This window comes from Zonotrichia leucophrys, chromosome 1 (genome assembly GCF_028769735.1).
Source record: "Zonotrichia leucophrys gambelii isolate GWCS_2022_RI chromosome 1, RI_Zleu_2.0, whole genome shotgun sequence".
Taxonomy (NCBI): Eukaryota; Metazoa; Chordata; class Aves; order Passeriformes; family Passerellidae; genus Zonotrichia; species Zonotrichia leucophrys.
In genome coordinates this window covers 100,060,042-100,072,097 of record NC_088169.1, presented here as the reverse complement: position 1 = coordinate 100,072,097, position 12,056 = coordinate 100,060,042, and the positions used below count along the sequence as shown (strand labels likewise).

At 39.1% G+C, this 12,056-nt stretch overlaps 1 protein-coding gene across 2 annotated transcripts in view; it reads right to left on the bottom strand.

The window, feature by feature from the left end:
• Positions 1–10,203, bottom strand: part of ABI3BP (ABI family member 3 binding protein) — a 173,591-nt gene extending 163,388 nt beyond the window's left edge. For both annotated transcript variants that reach the window (XM_064725451.1, XM_064725461.1), the window contains exon 1: positions 10,152–10,203. The gene's annotated coding sequence lies outside the window, so the exon portion shown is untranslated. The remainder of the gene's footprint in view (positions 1–10,151) is intronic.
• Positions 10,204–12,056: the final 1,853 nt, after the last annotated feature.

Below are 12,056 nucleotides of genomic sequence, written 5' to 3'. Positions count from 1 at the left end.
ATACAGACAAGATATAGAAAAAAGTACAATTGTGTGACCCAAAGTTGTCTGTTTAGGGAATGTGAACGAAATCAGGAGGATTGTTTTCATACTCTAAAATCTACACAAAGTGGATTTTTACTTTCATCCTTTGGGGGTGTGTAGTGGGACCCAATCCAAAGAAAGCCATAAGGAAATTCTTAGAGTGTGTATACCTAAACTAGAAAAAAAATAAACCCAATCATTTTAAGAAATAGTAATACTGGTAATTTCAGCACAATTTTTCATTATGCTTCAAAGCTAAAAAACTAAAAAAACCCAACAGCTATTTATGGAATATAAACATCCATGGGTTTGAATTATTTCCTTTGTTCTTGAAGTTAATTAATTCATATATATCATCCTTTTCCAAAAGTAATTTCAGTTTTGAAACATGCACATTCTTCATAGAAAAAAGAAATTATCTAATATTCCTGGAAAAGTCTGAATAAAAGGTAAGAGCACTTCACATCAAAGAAGGGATAGTAAAAAGTAGCTTTAATAAATGCAGTACTTCCTAGGGAAGATTCACAGAAAGCAGCGACAGAAGCTTAAATGAAATGCAGAGCCTACAGTTGTCTACTGTTACTTACACATGAAATTCTTTAGAGGAGAAAAACACCAATGGAGCCAGTTCTTTGATGTCAACGTGAAAAAGCATAACCATGGTAACAACTTGTACCACTTATGAAAGATCACTCTACACAGTATTGCTTATGGTACAACATGCTTGTTATAAATGGCAGAAAATTTCCACTAGACACCACAGTTTATTATTTATATAGAAAATGTTACTTGGGGTAGTTACAAGAACAATTGCCAAAAGTGAATCCCAAATGGAAGTAATTTTGAATTAGTCTAAGATTATGAGATAATCAAAAAGATCTCACTTTATAATTGTACTTTAACTCATTCATGAACCATGAAGTTAGCATTTCAAAACTACTCATCTATGCAGCAATCAGATAAATAGAAGTGCAATAAAAACTCAAAGATGCATAGCACCATCTTACATACTGACTCCTGAACCTAACTTTATCTAAATAGCCTCTTGATTGTATAAAGGGAATCTGATTCTGGGGAATAGACAGTCAGCTACTACAGAGTTACTAACAACTGGGTATCACATGCACAACGTTAACTGATCAAACTACCAAGGACAAGTCAATTCTGTATGCAAATTATTATGAAATATGATATACCATTTATCCTTTACATTTTTAATTTTTTTCCATATTATGAGCATTCTTTCTTACTAAGCATCATAAATGCCAAGATGACTGATATTTGTAATTTCCTGACACATATACTCATTTGAAACATTTGCATTTCTACATCCCCTTTAGACTAAATTAGCCCTGTGAAGGGCCATGGCAGCAGGAGCTGGTATTGTTTACTGTGAGAGCAACTGGAAGAAGCTACACAAGAAGAAACATAACTTTCAGATTACTGGCAAAGTTCTCCACTCTGTGCTCAAGAAGTTTTAGCAGTGAATTTCTGAGAGGCAACATACTATATCATGACAAAGGGAATAGTAGAGATCTGCTCCTGGGAGGCTGTGACAAAAGGAAGGAGATACCTCCAGAACAGTGGTGATCCACCAGCGAGGGATATTTTTGTGCACTCCATCTTCTCAGTAAGTAACCTAATAACCCCAAGGCCATATTGCTTCTGATGTAAATGCAGTTGATACCCACAGCAAAACATAACCTGCAGCTCCTGATTCTTTCTTAACAACTGGAAAAGAGGTGCTAGGCTCAGAGATGACTGGGAACAAGAAACCAGTGCAAGTCATTTAACTCTGAAAGACATCTACCTAATTGAAACACCCTCTTCTGAGGGGTCTGGGGACTGTTTCAACCTCACTCCAGGGACAAGGACAAAAAGAAAAGTTCTTGAGGGACACCGAAGTTGTAAAATACAGTAAGCTATGTCACAAAGAATGAAAATATCTGTGGTTTACATTCATAACATTTTTAAAGGATATGAATTATTGAAGACCTACAGAATAAAAGTAAACAAAAAATATATAACACTTAAATTGCAAAACATTTTTACTGGTACTACAAATAGCCATTGCATTTTTTACACCTACTGATGTATCAAAATATAATCAATCTAAGCATATGAATCAATACCAGGTTTCATTTCAGAACACTTCAGCTTAATAGAAAGCCCTGTCATTAACAAATAGTGTTTATAGACATAACATATGGCTGTACTACAGTGGACAGCACTGTCCAAAAAAATCAAAAATTAGAACTGACACATGAAATAATAGAAAAACAGAACAAAGAAGCAGCCTCACCCCAAAGAAAAATTAATCTTAAAGAAAAAACAGATTAGTCTCAACAAAAGCAGACACTGATAAAATTGAGAATCAAAGTTTTAGACTGATAAGCAATGAAAATATGAAACTCAGCACCATATCAACATAATTATCATCTGTTGTTTGACCCAATTAAAGAGATCATATACATCCATCTTTCTTTTACAAATTAAGATTAGAACTTAGTCATACAGGAAATCAACTCAGCAGAAATTCCCTTGGAAAAATTTAATTAGACTTTTCTTTTACTTTAGAGTCTGTTGTGCATCAGCACAGTCATTGGTAAAACTAGACACAAACAACACCACCTTAACCTAGGCTAGAATTGTAAACATGTTATTGTTCTCATAGTTATGTGGATTTTGAATGACATGATCTGCAAGACTAAAACTTGCAGCAAATTAAAAAAACTAAGACAAAAAAAAACTAAGACAGCAAATTAAATACATTATTTCAGATAATATTTTACAAAACCTTATTAGGCCACTGTTATCAACTGACATAAGTATATACAGAAATGACTCTGTTCTGGTCTAAGTAGTAAAAACAATTGCTCTACATATCAACATCTGTAACAGCTTGCTGGCACCCTACTCACAGTCTGGGGTGGTGCAAAGGGAAAACAATTCACAGTCTACTCAACTCGTGACTGAGGTTCATTTGTTCAGCAGCACTGTGACTACATAAGCCATCCTGGTCAGTACAAAAATAAACAACAAAGAGCAAAGAGGTGAAATAAAGTGTGGCACCTGTCACTACAATCTCTCAATGCTAATAATTTAGTTCATTTCGAAATGTTAACTTATTTATTACAAAAATTGATTATTTCACTTCCTATAGATGAACTTAAAAATGCTAGCTGCATTTTTTTACTACATGTAATTAACTAAGTCTGTAGAAAAAGTTAAATACTTCATAGTTTTATATTAAAAATTTAATTTAGCATAGAGTGAGAGAGATCAAATACCTCGTTTGACTCATATTTCCCTGAAGGAAAATAGACAGAACTAAAGCATTTAAACATTAAATTTTTGGTCAGCAGTTCAGACTTAGTTAACCAAGCCAAATTAAAAAAATTTCAAACCTCAGAAAAACACAACAAATCAAAACCAAAAATATGCTACTGTGCCAAACCAGAGACTTTTCAAAGGATTTTTTTTCCACAATTTGCCATTAGAAGAACCACAATTTCTAAAGCTTTCCCAAGTCAAGACTAAAATAATTTGCACAGTACAAAAAAGTGTAGGATTTGATCCACTTGGTGCCAGATATAAAACAATATACAGTATACTTAAATAGCTAAACTACTAGGTAAATATTAGATAAACGCCTAGATCAAGCACAGCCGCATTTCAATGCTTGGCCACATGTTAAGTTTAAAAGGTCTGTTGAGTTTCACTGATGCAGGACTCTCAGATTACTGTTGGAATCTGTCAGAGTACATGGATTAGTGTCTTCTTCCATTAATATGTTTTGCTGAATATGACATTTGCAAGAAGATACATGCACATGGAGCTGCATATGACAGGTGAGAAGATACAGCAGAGAAGCTGATACAGAAAGAACACATTCACAGTGTTTAGTATGACCTCTTCCAGAATGTGACAGCACTACCTGTTTAATGCCAGGTTTAATGCCCAACCAGCTCAGCTGTTTGTTTAGCAAAAGCTAAACAACAAAGATATCAACACCATAAACAGCAGTTACTTGTGCAGTTTGGAGAGCTGCCTGCTGGGAGAGGAATTGATGCAAACAAGACACAACAGACTACAAAACAAGCATTGAAAGACTGTTTTAGACATAATTTTGTATTTGCACAGGGTTTCATGGATGTTAGTGGCTGAATGGGATTTCAACATCGCTAGTTGCAGTAAAGCAATTGTTAATAGATTATCAAAGTTCACCAGATATAAATCAGTAATTGAGGATATTGAATTAGTCCAGTCTTTAACTTACAGATGTTAATTCTCTGCATATACTTCCATATTCTTCAATTAACGTACTCTCCATATCTATTCATAGCATCTCATTTTCTGTCATTAAAATAGATGTAATTGGCAATGTAGGGACTAGCTGTTGATTAAGTTCTCTGAACATTGTCTCAAAACACAGTCCACACAAGCACAATACGCAATCCAACTTCTGCATGCCAAAGGGAAAAACAAAAAAGATTACTGCATAGCTTAGCCTGTGTAAAACTGCAAAGGTTAACTCTCAAAGGTTAAAAGCCTTTGAGGTCTTAAAGATTCAAAAAGGTTTGACCATGGCTGGCACCCTGTTAGACTGTGTCAGAGGAATTAACCAGGGCAGACCTATCTGGGAAGTAAACCAGTGCGATACAGACATCTTAGAAAGGAGCAGCACATGAGGGAAGCAGAGGAAAACTTTGCCATTAAATGGTGAGCCAACGAGTCAGCGCTCAGACATTCCACTTTGGGCTGATCTCTCATCTTTCTTGTGGGCCTTATTCCTTAGGGGCTTTTTTCTATCAGTCCAGCATGTCAAGAGAACAAAGAGCAGTAAGAGCAGTAAGAACCAGCCATCAAGCCTTGGAACCTTGAGCCCTTCCCAAAAGAAACAAGACCTCTATGTTATTTTAGGATTGCTTTTATAAACAAATGGTTTTGCTTGAAACAAACTTGAAAACAAATCTCAAAGAGCATACCTTAAATTTTAAAGAGAAAAACATAGAAAGAATACCATGTTCATTAGTTCAATCAGTTTTCAAAGGAAGTGATTATGGTAACAAAAATAGAATTGGTGACAGAGGGATTTATGCACGTAGATAAAATTTTTCTTTCTCCTATCTCAGTGTTTCCAAATCACTATACATCACCACACCATTATTTCCCTGAAAACTGCGCAATTATTAAAAGGATAAATCTCTTGAAATTATTTAAAAGCAAGTCAGGAAATAGAAAAATATGTCACCTCTTACTCCTTTTGGAGCAGCATAATAAGAACTGCAATCTACAAGGCATGAAAAATGTTATCATTCTCATGTGAGATTTTTTTTTAGCATTAACATCCATAATTTTCTTTGCCATAGTATGGTCCCAATCCTATTACTCATATATTACAGCCAAAAATATTAAGGGACAGCCATGGTTCAATGTTAAGGGCTTCTTGCGGTGAAGTAAAGCATTCTAAAATTCACCCTCAGAAGAACATGCTAAAATAACATGCAGACTCTATAAAAGAGCAGCTTTTCTATTAATTAAACCTTATCACTTTAATACAGAAAAAGGTACCAATTCTTAACAGAGAGAGCAAATGCTATTTCTGCTCCTGCCACTTTTCCCTCTTCGTTACTTTTGTACTTCTAAACCCTGGAGAGGAGAGAAGTAATTAAAAAATGAGCTTTCTTCACTTGCAGCTTTGTCAGCATCTTACTCAGGTGACAGCAATATACTGCTTTTGAGCATTTGTTGTTTGGTTAAAAAGGAATCCAAATGTAGGCGTTGCTTACATATGGATTAAATTTAACCAATGATGATTAAATAAGGAAAAAACGGAGAACATTCAAGTCCATTCTCACCAGATTATATTTTGTCACAAACATCATATGCTATTTTTAGGTGAGAGTGTCATAAGTAACAATGCTTTTAAAGTTTTTGATGTTCAAATCTCTCTTTAAAGAAGATAGCTGGCTCAGCTCATGTGTATTAGAAACATGAGGATGCCAATGTGCATGTTATTTTCAGAAACAACACCAAGATGAGAAAAAGCATTAAGAAGACTCTTAAGACAACTTGGCTCTTTTACTATCTTCCCTATTGACAACTGGAACATGCCAAAAACATGATATTAATTAATGTTACATTATTTGTCAACAGATAAGCTGAAGGAGTTTTTAGAACAGCATAGAAGCAAGCAGAGCCTTTAGGTGTTCCTAACTTTTCCTGCTGTTAACTCTCACAGCTTTTAAGAAAATTATAAAAAAACCCAACTAACAAGTTAGCTGGACAAGATACTGGTTATCTCAGCAACTCAAAAAGATAGCTCTACCATTTTGACAGAGCATACAAAGTAAAATGCAATTCTCAACTCTAATCTCTAGAACAACAGAATCTGATCCTCCTGTTATCATGGGCACACCCACATCAAAAATTCATCATGTCATAGGTATGCCACTACGCTGGATTTCTGTGGAAGTGACTCTTGCAGGCATTATTTATCCTTTAAAGATTCTGTAAACATGCTGCAAACATAGAAAATATACTCAAGATAGTCAGAGAGCCCTTGCTGTGCTCTGTCACTATACCATACTCTGAAAAAAACATGCTACATCATCTTAATTGTAGCAACATCTGCATTTGCACAATTGTTTCTGCATTACTTCTTGTTAATAAATCAAGATGACAGAAGTAGAATCATGATCATTTTTTCAAAGGTTTCCACTAGTTGAATCACTACTGTTGGCTCTGACTCCCAGCAAGAGAGCAGAATGTGGGAAGTGTCCTAGACAGCACTGACAATGCTGCAGAACCTCCCTGCAAACCATGCTGCATCAATTATTCAGTTTTACATGCATTTTAGAATGATTATAAACCACATTCAGCTCTGATAGTGTTGTCAGAAGTATTATTAAAGACGGTGTTCTGGCAGTTCTGCCACCGAAAACGAGGAAAGCCGGGTAAACAGAGCTCCTGAGCAGCAGGGCAGCACCAAGCAGGGAGCGAACATTGTCAGCTGTACCCGCGGGGCACAGCTCCATCCAGCGTGCGCTCCCATCCTCTGCAAGCCATCACAACTCCCAGAAAGCCATACATGTTATAATTGATCATTACCATAAAACCCTCCCCTGGTTCAGCCCCTTTCATGGTCTTTGGCTGTGGCTGCATTCCAAGCCTGACACACTCCCCTCCAAGGTTCCTTTATCTCCCTTTAAAAGTCCCTTTATCTCCACTGTGCCCTTGATCAGTGAGCACATCCTGTGCACCCTGTTGCTTTGCTGAGGGAGCACAGATGCAGTAGAACTCCTTGTTCTTAAATTAACCCTTTGAAATCAATTCCCCCCTTTGAAACGTCTCAAATTCCTTAAGGCTATTTGGTAAGTCTCAACTCAGGTTTTATCCAAGTACATATATTCCTGCAAGATTAAAGACAATCCTTTTGTGAACATGATCCATTATAATTGTAATAATTATCAGCATTGCAATCACTATTGTAGTGGTTTCCTGTACCTCAGCCAGCCATCCTTTCAAGGACCATTCTCCTATTTCTCTGAGAACTTTATTGAGTGGTTTAGTTTCAGAGGCTGTTTGGATAGCATTGCTGTCAGCAACTTGCTCTATTTTGTTGTCTTTGGAGATCTTTTACATTTGGGATGTGCGCACAACAATGATCTCTAGCTACAAACCCCATGTTCTTGGGCCAATAATAGATCCAAGGCCATTCTGGTTTGTAATATTATTTTAGTATCTGTTTAAAACCTGGAATCCCTTTTCTGTGACTTTGGATAGTTACTTACCAAGTTTCTTTGCCATTACATTAGTCAGATTATCATATTGAATCATTGACACATCTATGGGGATAATTCCCCAAGGAATACATTCCCCTTCTGAATTGGGGATAGGGAGGCAGGCTGTAATGCTGAACAGATTACACATTTTGCCAAACCTCTGGATTAAAGTCAATATTAAATTTTCTTCAACACCACAGCCACCTAAAGATAAAATGATTCCCATAAACATTAGTCTATACATTTTGCTGCTCATTTACTTTTGTTCTTGAAATTTTCAGCTACCAAGGTCTGGTGTTTTCCACTGTCTACTCTGGGTTGGGAGCCCTCTTGATTTGGGTGCGTTATACCCAGGAGTTAATTCCTTTTACTTTCACAGCAATTCCTCTCTAGTCAACAAAACCAGAAAAGTTCTTCCCCAGTGCTCCTGAAGTGGCTCACATTTCCAGGTCATGATATATATGTGACCCCTGGCTGAAATCAATGCACTGGAGTGTGTAGGCTAAGAGAAATTTATCATTCTGAGAGAATGATAAATCTTCCATGTTAATTCAAGGATTTCCCTAATGAAATTAAATATTCTATTTCCTGATTCTCAAAATGCTCCTCGGACCCAGGGAAGGTGGCAATATTCTCCCAAACAAACTGATAAGGGCTCACCTTCAGGGTAGTTCAGGCCTGTACTCGAATTTATAACTAGGCCAGTGGAAAAACCATTTCAAGAAAGTTTCCTGACACATTTTGTTAATGCTCCCTTTCAAGGTTTGATTCATTTGTGCAACCATTCCATTAGATTGTAGTCTCCATGGACTATGTAAACCCCAACTAATACCCAACTGCTTACTAAGCTGATGTAATACTTCAGATATAAAATGGGGTCCCCTATCAGGTGACATCCAAACCTGGGCATGAACTCTTTGAGGAGTACCTTGGTGACTTCCTTAACCTTGTTGGTGCAGCAGGGAACAGCTTCTGGACACCTGGAAAAAGTATCTACTGATACCAGGAAATACTTGCATCCTTGGCATGATAGCTCAGAAAAATTAACTGGCCAGTAACCCCCAGGAGTGTTCCCTCTCTTAGTAATTCCTGGGGGGGAGTCTTTTTGAATTCAAAGTATTATTTTTAAGACATATCAGGCATTTTTCTGTAACAGACCTGACAATTTTTGTCATGCAGACACCAAGTATCTGAGTCCATGGACCAATCACCATAGCATCGATTCCCCAGTGGATTTGCTGATGTTTCTCTTTCACAGTTTGCAACACCAGTTGTGGTGGGAGTCACCAACCACTCACCTTCTTTATTCTGGGCTTTGGGCTGAGTAGTTAATTTTGAAACAACTTGACTATATCTAGGGCTAACTTCTGGAAGTGAAAGAACTTTCTTATGTATTAATGCTTGTCAGAACTCACTACAACCCTCTGGATGTCCAGAGTTGCCAAGGACCACATCAGGGGGCTCTGAGATCATGGCATGCTGCCCAGAACACCTGGGGATTTGATTTTAACCCCTGAAGCAAGTTGCCAGCTCTGTATGAGGACCTGAAAGTCACAGAGGTTTGAATAGTATAATAATAAAATTATCACATGGTGAAAATGTAGATTTTAGGATTTTTGGTAGGGGGGTTATGGGGACAAGATGGAGGAATCTGGGCATGTCTAGCCTTCCTTCTTCTTGTTCTCCATTTTCTGCAGTGGTGTTGGCACTTTGGGATTGGTTTAGAGTAGAAGTGCACTGTCCAACATAGATGACAGGTATTGGGAATTAAGTGTAAATAGGAAATACGTAGTTTGTAGTATAAAAGGACAGCACCACCTCGGGGGCGGTCAGAGTGCTCATGGCTGCCCTGCTGAGCGGATCTCTGGGCAGAAAGAAAATTTTATAGATAAGAAATAATAAACAACCTCAAGACCAAAAAGTGAAGAGTCCAGACTTGTTCTTCAGAGACATCCTACACATCTCAGGGTACCAATTATCAACCAATGCTAAGATGCCCTGTTGTACAACCTCTCTCACAGCTTTCTCTGCAAGTCTACTTCCTATGTGAATTTGGGAATCCCCACATTGGTGTGCCTTGCAGAATGGTTTTAGGGCAATGTTCACAGACTGAGCTCAGCAGAACAGCTGGGACCTCTGCCAGCCCAAAGCAAGGGTGCTGCTGCATTTTCTGTGTCTTCTGATATTCCTCCACAATTGCCCGGTTCCAGTGTTCCCTACAACATAAAATTCCTTGCCACAATGGCTTTAGTCTTGGGTACCAATAACTGTATTTTTCCATCTTTAAATTCAATCTGAGCCACCAATATACATTGTCATGTAATTGCAAAGTTCTCATACCTTCTCAGTGATTGCTCATAGGCAGCTCCTCATAGCATTAATTCCTTCTTCTTCACAGCACAGCCAACAAACTCCAGATGCCCCCTCACCCAGCTAACCCACTCTTTTGTAGCATTCCTCCTCATTGGACACAGCTGTGGCCTATTAAGGGCAGGCCTGTTCCTAATCTTTGGTGATTAGTACAGCTGCAACTCCTCAGGTGATACTACCTTCTGCACTATCTTTATTTTCTTACATTCTATCCCTCCACAAATATTCAGGTCTCTTCCTAATAGAAGAACCAGACACTCAGGCATATATAAAAACTGGTGTATTATCCACTGTTTGCCAAATTCAAAGTTAATTGGGTTAAAGAATATTTGTTTTTCCAATTTACCAGTTGCTCCAAAACCATTTACAGTTTCTTGGCTAAATTTTCCCTGGTTGGTATTTAGCACTCAATAAGTAGCTCCAGTGTCTGTTAAAAGTCCATTCTATTATTTTTCCTTCTTCTCTTTTTCCTCTTCCACTCAGACACACAGCACACACACAGTGCACAGACAGCACATGCAGTATACACAAGGCTACCATGAGACAACATCAGCTGTTAAATGTTTCCCTTCAAACCTCTTCCAGCCTTGCAAAATACAATCTAGAGGTGAACTTCTTGGTATTCCTCTGTCTGGAGCCTGCGATGAAAATTCTAAACCCGTACCAGATCCTGCAATCACTAAGACTGAAACAAGAGGGCTTCACACCCACAGATGCAATTTCAGCTACACACACAGAAATCAAAGCCCAGAGGATAGCAGTTGCCACAAAACCCCAAAATTCACTCAGCCATGCATCAATAAATGAGCGAACAACCAAATGAGCCTTCCATCTCGGGCATCCCAGTGTCAATCCTATGTGCTGGCAAACCCAAATCAACACACAACTCCCCCCCATACACATACACTCTGAGAGCCCAAAAAGGCCTCAGAGCATCTGAGCAAACCCCACCACAAACCATGGGACAGCATCAGCCATTAGGAAGAGAACACAGCCATCACCTCAGCCAGGGACCCCGCAGAGGCCTCGGGGCTGTAGCGGAGCAGGGCCACTGCCCAGGCACTGCTGCTTGAGGCAAGGGAAGCTGTGCTGGAGCTCCTGAACTTTAGGGTAATTGGAGAAATGTGTCCCCACAGTCTGTTGCAGAACCCAGATAACCTGGACTTTGAAACTTTGGAGGAAACTGAGAGGTTTGTGGGGGGAATAGGTGTCACCACATTTCTCTTCACAGAGAAAATCAAGGCACAATTCTTCCCAAGAATATTTCTGGGTTTCGCATCCTCTGAACCTCAGAGAAAGGAAAAACAATTCTTATCATTTGCTGTGCCTGTGTTTGTGCAAAAGTAGAGTGCAATATGGAGATTGTTTAGCCAAAGTGATGGTGTTTTGCTTCCTTGGCCTATCAGGGCCAAGCGTGTGTGTGTGTGTTGGGACTGTCGGCTGACAGTCTGTCATGGTTTGACCCGGAAACAGGATTTCTGGGATGCTGTGTGGATGGGGCCAATGAGTGGTCAGTTTTGAATATTGCCATCTGGCCTAACCACTGGGCAATGGGATCCACCTCCGAGAACACAGGGTAAAAGCAGGGCTCTCGCCCTGGCAGTTGCTCTTTGGATTTCCGGCGGTGGAGGAGTTGAGTCTCTCCCCCGGCCCAGTTGCTGGCTGGGCTGGGGGAGGGGAAAAGCCATGTGGCCCGGCCTGGGAGAGGTAGGCCTGGCCCCAAGGGTGGAAGGAAGAAAATAAAGAAATGCCGGGAAGCAATGGGCAGCCTGTTCCCCCCCCCCCCCTCCCCCCTTGGAGACAGACAGAGAGAGTGCAGCCGGTGTTTGGGTGCCGTTACCTTGAAAGCAGTAAACATGTGCTGGCAGCAGGCAG